Raw genomic sequence first — 13,926 nt, forward strand, 5'->3', positions numbered from 1 at the left:
CTTAATGTTCCATATCTAAGACACTCAGAACCTCTACAATTGCCTGTTGAGATGACTGGTTAGGACATTATTTTAATCATAGTTCCTTCCATCCAGACTGGCAACATCTATCTTATACTCAAGAATCTCCTTTGCAGGTGGGGAGTTGCTGTGCCAGAAGAAAAGCTATGGTTGACCCAAGTGACTTAACGTTTTTATGGCCTCTTACCAGCAGCTATATAAAAAAATTAAATATCTAAACAGCTGTGATGTCGGTTTGTCTCCTGGTGAAGAAGCAGAACATTTGTAATGTGCATCTCTAGCAAAGATACTGCCAGAGTTCTAAGAATTTTCAATCTGAGCTGCTGAACTTTTGTATGAAGTCCAACTTCAATCCTTGGTATTATGGAAACAAGATGCTTGCCCAGCAGAAAAACGCTCCGAATTATCTAAGGGAGATCTGCAAAATGAATCATTGAGTAAACTTGACAAACTATAATGAAATTTGCTGTCTAGTAGAGATGCCAAATATTATGAGTGCACACTGAAATGCCTCGAAGCAGCCACTTAATGCATTTTTCATGGTCTACCCTATACTTGTACACTCACATATTTTTGGGTTATCAGAAAATGTAGCGTATAATGAATGCTTAAAAATGATTGAAAAATAATTATTGGGTCATGTTACTACAATGCGCTATTTTATTGGTGGTTTAGATGCTGCGGTAAGTTACCACCACTATGGTTCATAATAATCAAAAGGATGTACTTCTCATCTCCACAATCCAGCAGAGTGTGGATTAGACAAATATAATGATGAAGAATAATGGGGGACATGTATTATCGTATCTGCGCCCAAAAAATGCCGGGATGTTACATTTTTGGGGCGCAGAATTGTTGAGGATCATTTATAATGAGTTTGTGCCAGAAAGAACAGATGTTTCCGACTATCCCGACACCTTCAGGTTTTTTTTTGGCGCAAGTGGGCGTGGCCTAACGTTTCCACATTATCCTCCATATGTATGTGTATCTTGCCAGCATTTTTAGGCGCAAATTTAGGCGAATAATAGACCAGGAAAAAATTGGTCTGAGAGCAAAATTAAGAGCATTTGGGCACACACTTCATTACTGTCTGCATTTTTCTGGCGCACGACTGATTAGTTCCGTCTGCCCAGTAATCACCAACAGCCGTGCACCACTTTAATACATCGGGCTGTGCTTTGCGGAGACTGCCGATGCCAACAGTCGTCCTTGCGGCACAATTAGTAAATCCCCCCCAATGTGTCAAAACAATAAAGGACACAGTGTTACAGCAGCTCTACCCTGTGAATAATGTACCGCATTTACTAAAAAGCACACGGTGCACCTGGCATGGCTTTCTGCCTAATATGGAAAGTGGTTGTAATGTTGTTGTTGGTGTAGAAAAAAACATTTATTACAAAAGAAACATAAGAAGACAAGGCAAAAGCAACAAAACCAAATTCAGAATACCGGAAGCGTAAAACTTAAAAGTCCCAGGGTAGGCAAGCAGGAAAGCTGGGCTCCAGGGCAGGCTGCTAGGTTCCTGGGCCGCTGGCAGGATTTCAGGCTGTTGAGTTCCTGGGCCGCTGGCAAGACGTCAGGTTCCTGGGCTGCTGGCAGGATTGGAGGCTGTTGGATCCCTGGGCCGCTTGCAAGACGTCAGGTTCCTGGGCTACTGGCAGGTTTGCAGGCTGCAGTGTTCCAGGGCCGCCGGCAGGATGTCAGGTTCCAGGGCCGCTGGCAGGATTTCAGGCTGTTGAGTTCCTGGGCCGCTGGCAAGACGTCAGGTTCCAGGGCCGCTGGCAGGTTTGCAGGCTGCAGTGTTCCAGGGCCGCTGGCAGGATGTCAGGTTCCTGGGCCGCTGGCAGCATACTGGGTTTTATAAAGTGTATAAAACGATAGATAGTTAGTATTGCATTGGGAGCAGCTGTGTGCTGTCTGTTCAGAAAACATCACATGGCCCATTTTCATGTCGTGTATCTGCCCTAAATCTCTGACTTTTTACCTAGGACCAATAGCAATACTGTATGTGAACATACAATTAAACATCTCGATATCCGATGCAATACAGTGCAATGACAATGAGCCAACTAATCCATATCCCTTTTTAGGTAAAAGGGTATAAAAAGAATTTTGAAAAATATGAAACAAAAAATACAGTTTATTTTTCCATGATTGATGCCACATTTTTGTGTTTATCTCTCACACTGTGTTGTGTTGTTCCTGTGCATTAAAATTAATCTCTGACCTCAAATGAAGCTCTTACCCTTCTTACCTAAAATGGTAACCTTACCATATAACCAAAGCTTTACTGTAACTCAAACCATCAGGCACTTTAATTCACAGCAGAACCCAAAATACACGTGCTACCTGCACTCATATGTTGGTCCGACCCCATGATCTGCACACATTGAACAGGGCAGGAGTCCTTGCATCATACAGAAAAATGATGCAAGGACTGCCCAACAGTTAGTACAGAACCAATGCAGCAGTATGGCTGTAGACAGGGAGTCATTGCCTCATATTTCTGTATGCTAGGACTCCCATTGTGTGCAGTCCGTGGAATCAGACCAACATACAGGTCCGTTTCTACGGGTTGCAGACTTTCACATGCTGCTACCTTTAGTATGGGACATTAAATTATGGCGAAATTTCCTTAAAACTTTTTTTACTGCTTTTTGTCTAAGCTACTGATCACCAATGTGGTAGATTAACATTGGTTGGACATTTCTCTCTGGTTTCCAACCACTTACTTCATGTGTGAAGAGGTTGAATGGCGGGGAACGTGTTTCTTGTGCGTTATAGGGGAAGTGAGCAAGCATGCAAAACTCAGCAGATGCTTATTCTTCATGCCCGCTGTGTCAGCATTTCTAACTGTCAGACCAACTCTCGATTAAGGCTAAATTCACACGGACGTATGAAAACGGCCGTATCCGGTCCGAACCGTTTTTCTACGGGTTACATACGGCCACATTCATTTCAATGGACAATACGTCCAACCATTTATATTGCCGTTTTTGACACCGCAGCGTACCGGTGTCATATAAAAATATAGAGCATGTCCTATTTTTCCCTGTAATTCAGTTCCGTATGCCCTAGAAGTCTATGGGGACATATACAATACGGGATACATACATGCTGCATACGGATGAAAAACGTTACGTATATACGGGCTCATACGGCCCGTAAATACGGGACTGGAGAAATCATACGGTCGTGTGAATGTAGTCTAGGACTAAGATTAAAGGTCATCTACCACCAGGATGAAAGAACATATGCAAATGAGCCTGAGGGGCTCCAGGCTGCATTAACACCCATGGAGCAGCAGCAGTAATAAAATACAAGGCATAATGGTGAAGGGAGAAGATGGGCTAACCCCTTTTATGCCCTTGCATCAGGTGATGGTGAAATTCACTATAACTGAAATGTCAAGAAAGGTGACAGATCCTCTTTAAGTAGAACCTTCTAGCAGGTCTACTCCGAATATTCAAGAATTAATATTCCACAAAAGAAAGAAAACACATCTGCTTTTAATATAAATTGTTAAATGTGGCAGGATGTCAAAACAGCCACAATAACTGAACCGTGTAATGGAGCCTGACTCTGGGTTCTCCGAACTAGGATGGAAAAGCTATTGTCAGGACAAGTCAGATAAGGAAACCTCTGTGTATATTTGGTTATATATGTCAGGAGAAGAGGATAAAATTGTGAGGGATTTGTCTCGAGCCAGGCGCCAAGAGGTTTTTATGCACAGGATGGGTGGTGAATGGATAATGAGAAGGAGTGGCAGCGTCAACCCCGGGAGCTGGATGTGAATCCAGATGTATTTGTGAGAAAGTAGAGGAAAAAAACGGGGTTATAAGAGTGAGACGCCCTACATCCAAGGAGTAATAATGGTTTGGTAATTTTTTGTAATTTTTATTGGAAAAGTGACAACGCGTTTCAACGCCGTAATGGCGTCTTCATCAGGTCAAAACACTGTGGAGTTACATGGTAAAAGAACATAAGGTGACATAATTAGTTAGTTAATGGGTTAGTGGGCACAGACATAAATACAGACATAAATAACAACAAAAAAAAAAAAAATTTTATAAAATACAAAAATACAATATATAACATATAAATATGAAAATACAGTGGTGTGAGGTAAAATATACACTGTAACAGAGAATAACCAGTAATTGGTCAAATAGTAGAAGGGTGATGGGCTGTATTAGTGAATCTATTCGAAGGGTCAGATGGTAAATTAATTGATTAATTAAATAGTTGATTAATTAAACAGAGTTAGAGTCAATAAATGCATAGATTGATGGTACATAGGGTGATTCAGTAAATGAATTAATAAATAAATTAATTAATTAATTAATTAATAAAATTGATAAATTACTGAAATAATAAATTGATAAAATGATAAAAAATTGATAAAAAACACACTAAGAATATGAGAGTAAGGTAGAGTAAGTGTGGAGGAGAGAAGAGAGAGGTACCTGTAAAGTAGAGTAAGTGTGGAGGAGAGAAAAGAGAGGTACCTGCAGTGAGACCTGCGGTGTTGAGGGCAGATGCTATGCTGCCTGGGAGTCCAATCCTGGGGGAGGAAATGCAGAGTGAAGAACGCATAAGAGACCGATGGAATGAAGGCAGTGTAGGGGATGGAAAGAGGCGCTTAACTTACCGCTGCGAACGGTATAGCGGGGAGGGAGGCTGCGTGCTGACACCGGCGTGAGAATGGACAGGAAGCGCGCCGGGTAGACACGCGGTTTTTTATTGTGACAGGCAGCTGATGATGATGCGGGGGCAGTGCGCCTGCGCGGGTTGCGGCACGGACAGGTGGATTGGGCGCACGGTAAGTTTATAATGTAATGTGCTGTGTGCAGGAGATGTGTGTATGTGAGGGGATGAAAAAAGTGAATAGATAGACTGGAGAATAAGGGAAGATGAATGAATGAAGTGAATAGAGGGATGAGATGAAGGGACATGGGAACCAGGAAAGATATGGAGGAGAATTGAATGGGCAAATAATTAGCAATGAAGGTGGATTGGGCGCACGGTAATGTAATGTGCTGAGTGCAGGAGATGTATGTATGTATGGGGATGACAGAGGTGAATGGATAGACTGGAGGAAGGGAAGATGAATGAATGAAGGGTATAGAGAAAAGAGATGATGGATAAAAAACATGGGAACCGGGATGGATGTAGAGGAGGATTACATGAATTAACATGAATTAACAAGTGCAAAAATAGGTAAAATGCTAAAAGATAATAAATGAAATGGAAGTTCTATTGAAATTACAATGAACAAATAATAATAATGAATAAAAATGAAGGTAGAAATAATGAAGAATGAAGAATGAATCAATTAAGATTAAATAAAATAAAATAAAATAAAAGCTAGGTTGAGCACAAATCAGACTACAAATTTGAAATTTAAAATTAAAAATTGCAATTTCCATAAGAGGGTAGATAAAGAACGATAATGATGGAATACAGAAGAGGAGGGGGTGTTGATCATGGGATTAGAATGATGTTTCGACCATGTCGTTAAGACCAGCGGGGGAGAGGGTGTCCAATTTGTAGATCCAGTATGATTCTCGCTGACGGAGTTTTTGAAATCTGTTGCTAGTGGTGGAGGGGATCTCTTCAATCGGGGTGATCCTGATGCCACTGAAGTCCTTGCTGTGTTTGAGCGCAAAATGGCTCGAGACGCTGTGTTTCAGGAAGCCGTTAGTAATATTGGACCTGTGGTTATTCATGCGGATGTGTAATTGCTGTGTGGTTCTGCCGATGTACTGTAGGTTACATGGGCATTCGAGCAAGTAGATGATAAAGGAAGAGTGACAGTTAAGGAAGGAGACAATTTCGAAAGCCTCACCGGTGGTGGTTGAGGTGAAAGACTTTCTTTTGTGTTGGATGTTGAGGCAACATAGACATCTGGATGTGCCACATTTGTAGGATCCTTTGAATGCCAGAAAGGTGGTGGATTGGGTCTTAGTAGGTATCTTGAGTTTGTTGGGAGCGAGTATGCTACGGAGGGTTTTGGCTCGTCTGAATGTGACTGATGGACGGTTGGGTAGGGAGAGTTTGAGATGAGGATCACTGAGTAAAATGGGCCAATGTTTAGTCAGAATGCGTTTGATGTTGCTGTGGCTACTGTTGTATGTTGTGATGAAATTGAGTGGGGGAGTGTTGATGTGGTTAGGTTGTTGGTGAGATGATGGTTGTTCACTTGATTGGAGACAATGGTTCTGGGTAAGGGATAAAGTTTTGGTATATGCATCTTGTACTAACTGTTTGGGATAATGTTTGGCCTTAAATCTTTGCTTGAGGATTTTGGCCTGGTTGATGAAGGTGGTAGTGTCAGAGCAGTTTTTACGGATGCGTTTGAATTGGCCGTAGGGGATATTGCGGAGCCATGGGGTGTAATGTGCACTGTGAAAGTCCAGGTAGCTGTTGACGTCCACGGATTTGAAGTGCGTCTTAGTGGAGAGGGAGCCTGTATCACTGAGTTGGATGGTGAGGTCCAGGAAGTCAATCTGTGTGGTGGAGAAATTGTGGGTGAAACTGAGGCCCATGTTGTTGTTATTCAGATGGTTGATAAATTCAGTGGCTGTGTCTATGTTGCCTTCCCAGATGAAGAACAGATCGTCTATGTACCGACGGAAGAAAATGATATGATCACGGAAGGGGTTGGGGTTGAGGATGAATTCTTGTTCAAACGTGCCCATGTACAGGTTAGCATACGATGGGGCGAATCTTGTGCCCATTGCGCAGCCTTTGGTCTGGCGGTAGATGTTATTCTCAAACGAGAAGGAATTGTGGTGGAGTATGAAGTTGATGCTTTTGAGGAGGAAAGCGGTCTGTGCTGGGGGCATCTTAGGGTTAGATGATAAAAAGTTCTCAATGGATTTGATTCCTAAGGCGTGTGGGATATTGGAATAAAGTGCCGATACGTCAGCTGTTAGTAGTGACCAGGTTTTGCGGTTCATGTGGGGGTTGGTGAGGTAATTTAATGATAAAAGTTCCTTGATCAGTTGAGTTGAGTCTTTTAGATACGATGGTAACTGGAGAACAAGGGGTTGAAGGTGGAGATCTATGTAGTGTGACAAATTGCAAGTTAGAGAGTTTATACCTGATATGATGGGGCGGCCAGGTGGGTTGGTAAGGGATTTATGGATCTTGGGTAGGTGGTAAAAGAAAGGGAGTGGTGGATTGCTGACAGTAAGGAATTGTTTTTCTTTCTTGTTGAGCAAATTTTGAGAGGAGGCTTCATGAATTAGATTGGTATAAGTGGAGTAATCAGTTGGAAGAGGGTTTGTTTGCAGTGGTTCATAGAAAGATGGATCAGATAGAATATTGTATGCTTCGGCAGTGTAATCTGAAAGGTCTTGGATAACGATTCCTCCGCCTTTGTCGGCTGGTCGTATGATAATGGTGGTATTGTCCTTGAGGGTTTTGATTGCTCTTTTTTCAATAGCAGACAGGTTAGAGTTGGTGCCTTGGAGGATTGAATGGGGAAGTTTTTTGAGGTCATCGAGAGCTAAGTTGTAAAAGGTGTCGATGGCCGGTCCTTTGTGATGTAAGGGGTAGAAATGGGAGGGAGGGTGGACCTGGACTGGTATCGGAGGGAGGGTCGTGGGGGAAGGGGGAGGTAATACGGGAATGGGGGTAGTGGACATACGTGTTGCAGATTGGACTGACTGTATAGCGAAATGTCGGTTGAGAGTGAGTTTACGGATGAAACTATTGAGGTCTAGGAAAAGTTGGAAGTCGTCAGCCTTAGCGGTGGGACAGAAAGATAACCCTTTAGATAGGAGGTCGAGTTCGTTCTGATGGAGGGTGTATTTGGAGAGATTGAAAATCTTGATGGGTTGGTTGGGTTCGACTTTCATGTTTAATGGATTCTTGTATTTTTGGCTGCTGGCTCTTCTTTTAGTGGTTCCACCACGGCAGCCTCGTGGTCTATTTTTCTTTTTGTGGAGGTTTTGTGACTTAGAGAGAAGAATTGAGTTATTTTGATTGGGCTTGTTAAGATGGGAAGTAGAGGTAGGACGGAGGTGTGGGGGGAAGGGTTCGGGGATCGGGAGAAATGAGTGGGACTCGGGGATCTGGAGAGATGGGTGGGAAGGGCTAAAAAAGACTCAGTAGAAGAGGTGCTGGAGGTGGAGGGTAACTCGGGGGGTGTGGGTAGTGAGGGAGGGGAAAGGGTAGGTGATTGGGGTTCGTCATGGGTCGACAGTAGAGACAGATGGAGGTTGTCTATGGGCTCGCGTGTAGTGTGGATGGTGAGATTAGTAGGGAGGCTGGCTAAATGGGCATCCAAATCAGCGGCTTTGAATGCATGAAGGGGAATGGGGCCAAGGGGGTTAGTAGGGGGAGGGGGGGGGTGGGATGGTTATAGTTGGGTAGGGTATGGGGGTTTGGATTGTTGGGGTGGTAGAAGCGACGTTCATGTGATCGGGGAATGGTGTGGGTGCAGAGGTTTTACGGAAGGTTCTGTTCTTAGTTGGTATAATGTGGGAGGGGGGCACCCTCCGGTTATTGTTTCGGTTGTGTTCCGGCCTTTTATCTGTTGTTGTAGAAGTCTGTTTCGGATGGTGGGTGTTGTTGTGTCTGTTTGTATATTTGTTGTGTTCTGGGTTGGTTGGGTGGGTGTGTCGTACAGGAGCGGCTTCAGGTGATCGCGGTGTGGGGTTGTCTGGAGTGTTATAAGAGGTGTGATGGTTGCGTGTATTGACCAGTTTAAGGCATTTCCGCTTGATTTCGCTTAGGTCGTGTTGTTGGGAGCGGAAATGGGTACTAGTAGCTAGATTTTGAAAATCGGGGTGATCTTCATAGGGTGATAGTAGTGTGGAAATGATGTTGATTTTGAGTGTTGCCTCCTTTTGGAGGTCGGATCGTTTTAGTATGATGAGGTCTATCAAGTCTCGAGTGAGGGTTTCCAGGCGGGTGTTCCATTTCTCGTTGAAGAGCTGGTCATTCGGGAAGGGAGATTTTAAGTCTACCTGGAGACTTTTGGGATAAAGGTTCTCTTTGAGGTAGAGTCGTAGAAAATGGGCATGGATGCTGTTGGAGGATTCCTTTTTCAGTGATTCTTCCAGGTCCAGGAACAGATTGGTCATGGACCTGGTGTCTTCCCTGGAAAAATGGTTCGTTGTTGGAGGTTCGGTGGTAGTTTTCGGATCAGTCAATTGGTCGATGAGGTGGTCCCTCTGTGCTTCTCGTGCAGCCAAAAACGAGAGCATTATATTTATCGGTGGGGTGGGGGGGTTTTCGTGTGCAAAGGCAGCCACCGGTGGATAACGGTGCTCGATCCCTTAGCCGGCTGGTTCGGTGGAACCCGCCCTGAGCCGGTATGGTTTCAGGAGAAGAGGATAAAATTGTGAGGGATTTGTCTCGAGCCAGGCGCCAAGAGGTTTTTATGCACAGGATGGGTGGTGAATGGATAATGAGAAGGAGTGGCAGCGTCAACCCCGGGAGCTGGATGTGAATCCAGATGTATTTGTGAGAAAGTAGAGGAAAAAAACGGGGTTATAAGAGTGAGACGCGCTACATCCAAGGAGTAATAATGGTTTAGTAATTTTTTGTAATTTTTATTGGAAAAGTGACAACGCGTTTCAACGCCGTAATGGCGTCTTCATCAGGTCAAAACACTGTGGAGTTACATGGTAAAAGAACATAAGGTGACATAATTAGTTAGTTAATGGGTTAGTGGGCACAGACATAAATACAGACATAAATAACAACAAAAAAAAAAATTTTTATAAAATACAAAAATACAATATATAACATATAAATATGAAAATACAGTGGTGTGAGGTAAAATATACACTGTAACAGAGAATAACCAGTAATTGGTCAAATAGTAGAAGGGTGATGGGCTGTATTAGTGAATCTATTCGAAGGGTCAGATGGTAAATTAATTGATTAATTAAATAGTTGATTAATTAAACAGAGTTAGAGTCAATAAATGCATAGATTGATGGTACATAGGGTGATTCAGTAAATGAATTAATAAATTAATTAATTAATTAATTAATAAAATTGATAAATTACTGAAATAATAAATTGATAAAATGATAAAAAATTGATAAAAAACACACTAAGAATATGAGAGTAAGGTAGAGTAAGTGTGGAGGAGAGAAGAGAGAGGTACCTGTAAAGTAGAGTAAGTGTGGAGGAGAGAAAAGAGAGGTACCTGCAGTGAGACCTGCGGTGTTGAGGGCAGATGCTATGCTGCCTGGGAGTCCAATCCTGGGGGAGGAAATGCAGAGTGAAGAACGCATAAGAGACCGATGGAATGAAGGCAGTGTAGGGGATGGAAAGAGGCGCTTAACTTACCGCTGCGAACGGTATAGCGGGGAGGGAGGCTGCGTGCTGACACCGGCGTGAGAATGGACAGGAAGCGCGCCGGGTAGACACGCGGTTTTTTATTGTGACAGGCAGCTGATGATGATGCGGGGGCAGTGCGCCTGCGCGGGTTGCGGCACGGACAGGTGGATTGGGCGCACGGTAAGTTTATAATGTAATGTGCTGTGTGCAGGAGATGTGTGTATGTGAGGGGATGAAAAAAGTGAATAGATAGACTGGAGAATAAGGGAAGATGAATGAATGAAGTGAATAGAGGGATGAGATGAAGGGACATGGGAACCAGGAAAGATATGGAGGAGAATTGAATGGGCAAATAATTAGCAATGAAGGTGGATTGGGCGCACGGTAATGTAATGTGCTGAGTGCAGGAGATGTATGTATGTATGGGGATGACAGAGGTGAATGGATAGACTGGAGGAAGGGAAGATGAATGAATGAAGGGTATAGAGAAAAGAGATGATGGATAAAAAACATGGGAACCGGGATGGATGTAGAGGAGGATTACATGAATTAACATGAATTAACAAGTGCAAAAATAGGTAAAACCCCCACATGAACCGCAAAACCTGGTCACTACTAACAGCTGACGTATCGGCACTTTATTCCAATATCCCACACGCCTTAGGAATCAAATCCATTGAGAACTTTTTATCATCTAACCCTAAGATGCCCCCAGCACAGACCGCTTTCCTCCTCAAAAGCATCAACTTCATACTCCACCACAATTCCTTCTCGTTTGAGAATAACATCTACCGCCAGACCAAAGGCTGCGCAATGGGCACAAGATTCGCCCCATCGTATGCTAACCTGTACATGGGCACGTTTGAACAAGAATTCATCCTCAACCCCAACCCCTTCCGTGATCATATCATTTTCTTCCGTCGGTACATAGACGATCTGTTCTTCATCTGGGAAGGCAACATAGACACAGCCACTGAATTTATCAACCATCTGAATAACAACAACATGGGCCTCAGTTTCACCCACAATTTCTCCACCACACAGATTGACTTCCTGGACCTCACCATCCAACTCAGTGATACAGGCTCCCTCTCCACTAAGACGCACTTCAAATCCGTGGACGTCAACAGCTACCTGGACTTTCACAGTGCACATTACACCCCATGGCTCCGCAATATCCCCTACGGCCAATTCAAACGCATCCGTAAAAACTGCTCTGACACTACCACCTTCATCAACCAGGCCAAAATCCTCAAGCAAAGATTTAAGGCCAAACATTATCCCAAACAGTTAGTACAAGATGCATATACCAAAACTTTATCCCTTACCCAGAACCATTGTCTCCAATCAAGTGAACAACCATCATCTCACCAACAACCTAACCACATCAACACTCCCCCACTCAATTTCATCACAACATACAACAGTAGCCACAGCAACATCAAACGCATTCTGACTAAACATTGGCCCATTTTACTCAGTGATCCTCATCTCAAACTCTCCCTACCCAACCGTCCATCAGTCACATTCAGACGAGCCAAAACCCTCCGTAGCATACTCGCTCCCAACAAACTCAAGATACCTACTAAGACCCAATCCACCACCTTTCTGGCATTCAAAGGATCCTACAAATGTGGCACATCCAGATGTCTATGTTGCCTCAACATCCAACACAAAAGAAAGTCTTTCACCTCAACCACCACCGGTGAGGCTTTCGAAATTGTCTCCTTCCTTAACTGTCACTCTTCCTTTATCATCTACTTGCTCGAATGCCCATGTAACCTACAGTACATCGGCAGAACCACACAGCAATTACACATCCGCATGAATAACCACAGGTCCAATATTACTAACGGCTTCCTGAAACACAGCGTCTCGAGCCATTTTGCGCTCAAACACAGCAAGGACTTCAGTGGCATCAGGATCACCCCGATTGAAGAGATCCCCTCCACCACTAGCAACAGATTTCAAAAACTCCGTCAGCGAGAATCATACTGGATCTACAAATTGGACACCCTCTCCCCCGCTGGTCTTAACGACATGGTCGAAACATCATTCTAATCCCATGATCAACACCCCCTCCTCTTCTGTATTCCATCATTATCGTTCTTTATCTACCCTCTTATGGAAATTGCAATTTTTAATTTTAAATTTCAAATTTGTAGTCTGATTTGTGCTCAACCTAGCTTTTATTTTATTTTATTTTATTTAATCTTAATTGATTCATTCTTCATTCTTCATTATTTCTACCTTCATTTTTATTCATTATTATTATTTGTTCATTGTAATTTCAATAGAACTTCCATTTCATTTATTATCTTTTAGCATTTTACCTATTTTTGCACTTGTTAATTCATGTTAATTCATGTAATCCTCCTCTACATCCATCCCGGTTCCCATGTTTTTTATCCATCATCTCTTTTCTCTATACCCTTCATTCATTCATCTTCCCTTCCTCCAGTCTATCCATTCACCTCTGTCATCCCCATACATACATACATCTCCTGCACTCAGCACATTACATTACCGTGCGCCCAATCCACCTTCATTGCTAATTATTTGCCCATTCAATTCTCCTCCATATCTTTCCTGGTTCCCATGTCCCTTCATCTCATCCCTCTATTCACTTCATTCATTCATCTTCCCTTATTCTCCAGTCTATCTATTCACTTTTTTCATCCCCTCACATACACACATCTCCTGCACACAGCACATTACATTATAAACTTACCGTGCGCCCAATCCACCTGTCCGTGCCGCAACCCGCGCAGGCGCACTGCCCCCGCATCATCATCAGCTGCCTGTCACAATAAAAAACCGCGTGTCTACCCGGCGCGCTTCCTGTCCATTCTCACGCCGGTGTCAGCACGCAGCCTCCCTCCCCGCTATACCGTTCGCAGCGGTAAGTTAAGCGCCTCTTTCCATCCCCTACACTGCCTTCATTCCATCGGTCTCTTATGCGTTCTTCACTCTGCATTTCCTCCCCCAGGATTGGACTCCCAGGCAGCATAGCATCTGCCCTCAACACCGCAGGTCTCACTGCAGGTACCTCTCTTTTCTCTCCTCCACACTTACTCTACTTTACAGGTACCTCTCTCTTCTCTCCTCCACACTTACTCTACCTTACTCTCATATTCTTAGTGTGTTTTTTATCAATTTTTTATCATTTTATCAATTTATTATTTCAGTAATTTATCAATTTTATTAATTAATTAATTAATTAATTAATTTATTAATTCATTTACTGAATCACCCTATGTACCATCAATCTATGCATTTATTGACTCTAACTCTGTTTAATTAATCAACTATTTAATTAATCAATTAATTTACCATCTGACCCTTCGAATAGATTCACTAATACAGCCCATCACCCTTCTACTATTTGACCAATTACTGGTTATTCTCTGTTACAGTGTATATTTTACCTCACACCACTGTATTTTCATATTTATATGTTATATATTGTATTTTTGTATTTTATAAAAATTTTTTTTTTTGTTGTTATTTATGTCTGTATTTATGTCTGTGCCCACTAACCCATTAACTAACTAATTATGTCACCTTATGTTCTTTTACCATGTAACTCCACAGTGTTTT

The 13,926-nt window shown here is 42.8% G+C and overlaps 1 long non-coding RNA gene across 1 annotated transcript in view; it reads right to left on the reverse strand.

Moving 5' to 3' along the window:
• Positions 1 to 1,386: 1,386 nt before the first annotated feature.
• LOC140104756 (uncharacterized) overlaps positions 1,387 to 13,926 on the reverse strand; it is a 56,755-nt gene continuing 44,215 nt past the window's right edge. Inside the window, exon 3 of the long non-coding RNA XR_011850403.1 lies at positions 1,387 to 2,005. This is a non-coding gene — a long non-coding RNA (uncharacterized lncRNA). The remainder of the gene's footprint in view (positions 2,006 to 13,926) is intronic.

Source organism: Engystomops pustulosus, chromosome 10 (genome assembly GCF_040894005.1).
Source record: "Engystomops pustulosus chromosome 10, aEngPut4.maternal, whole genome shotgun sequence".
Lineage (NCBI taxonomy): Eukaryota > Metazoa > Chordata > Amphibia > Anura > Leptodactylidae > Engystomops > Engystomops pustulosus.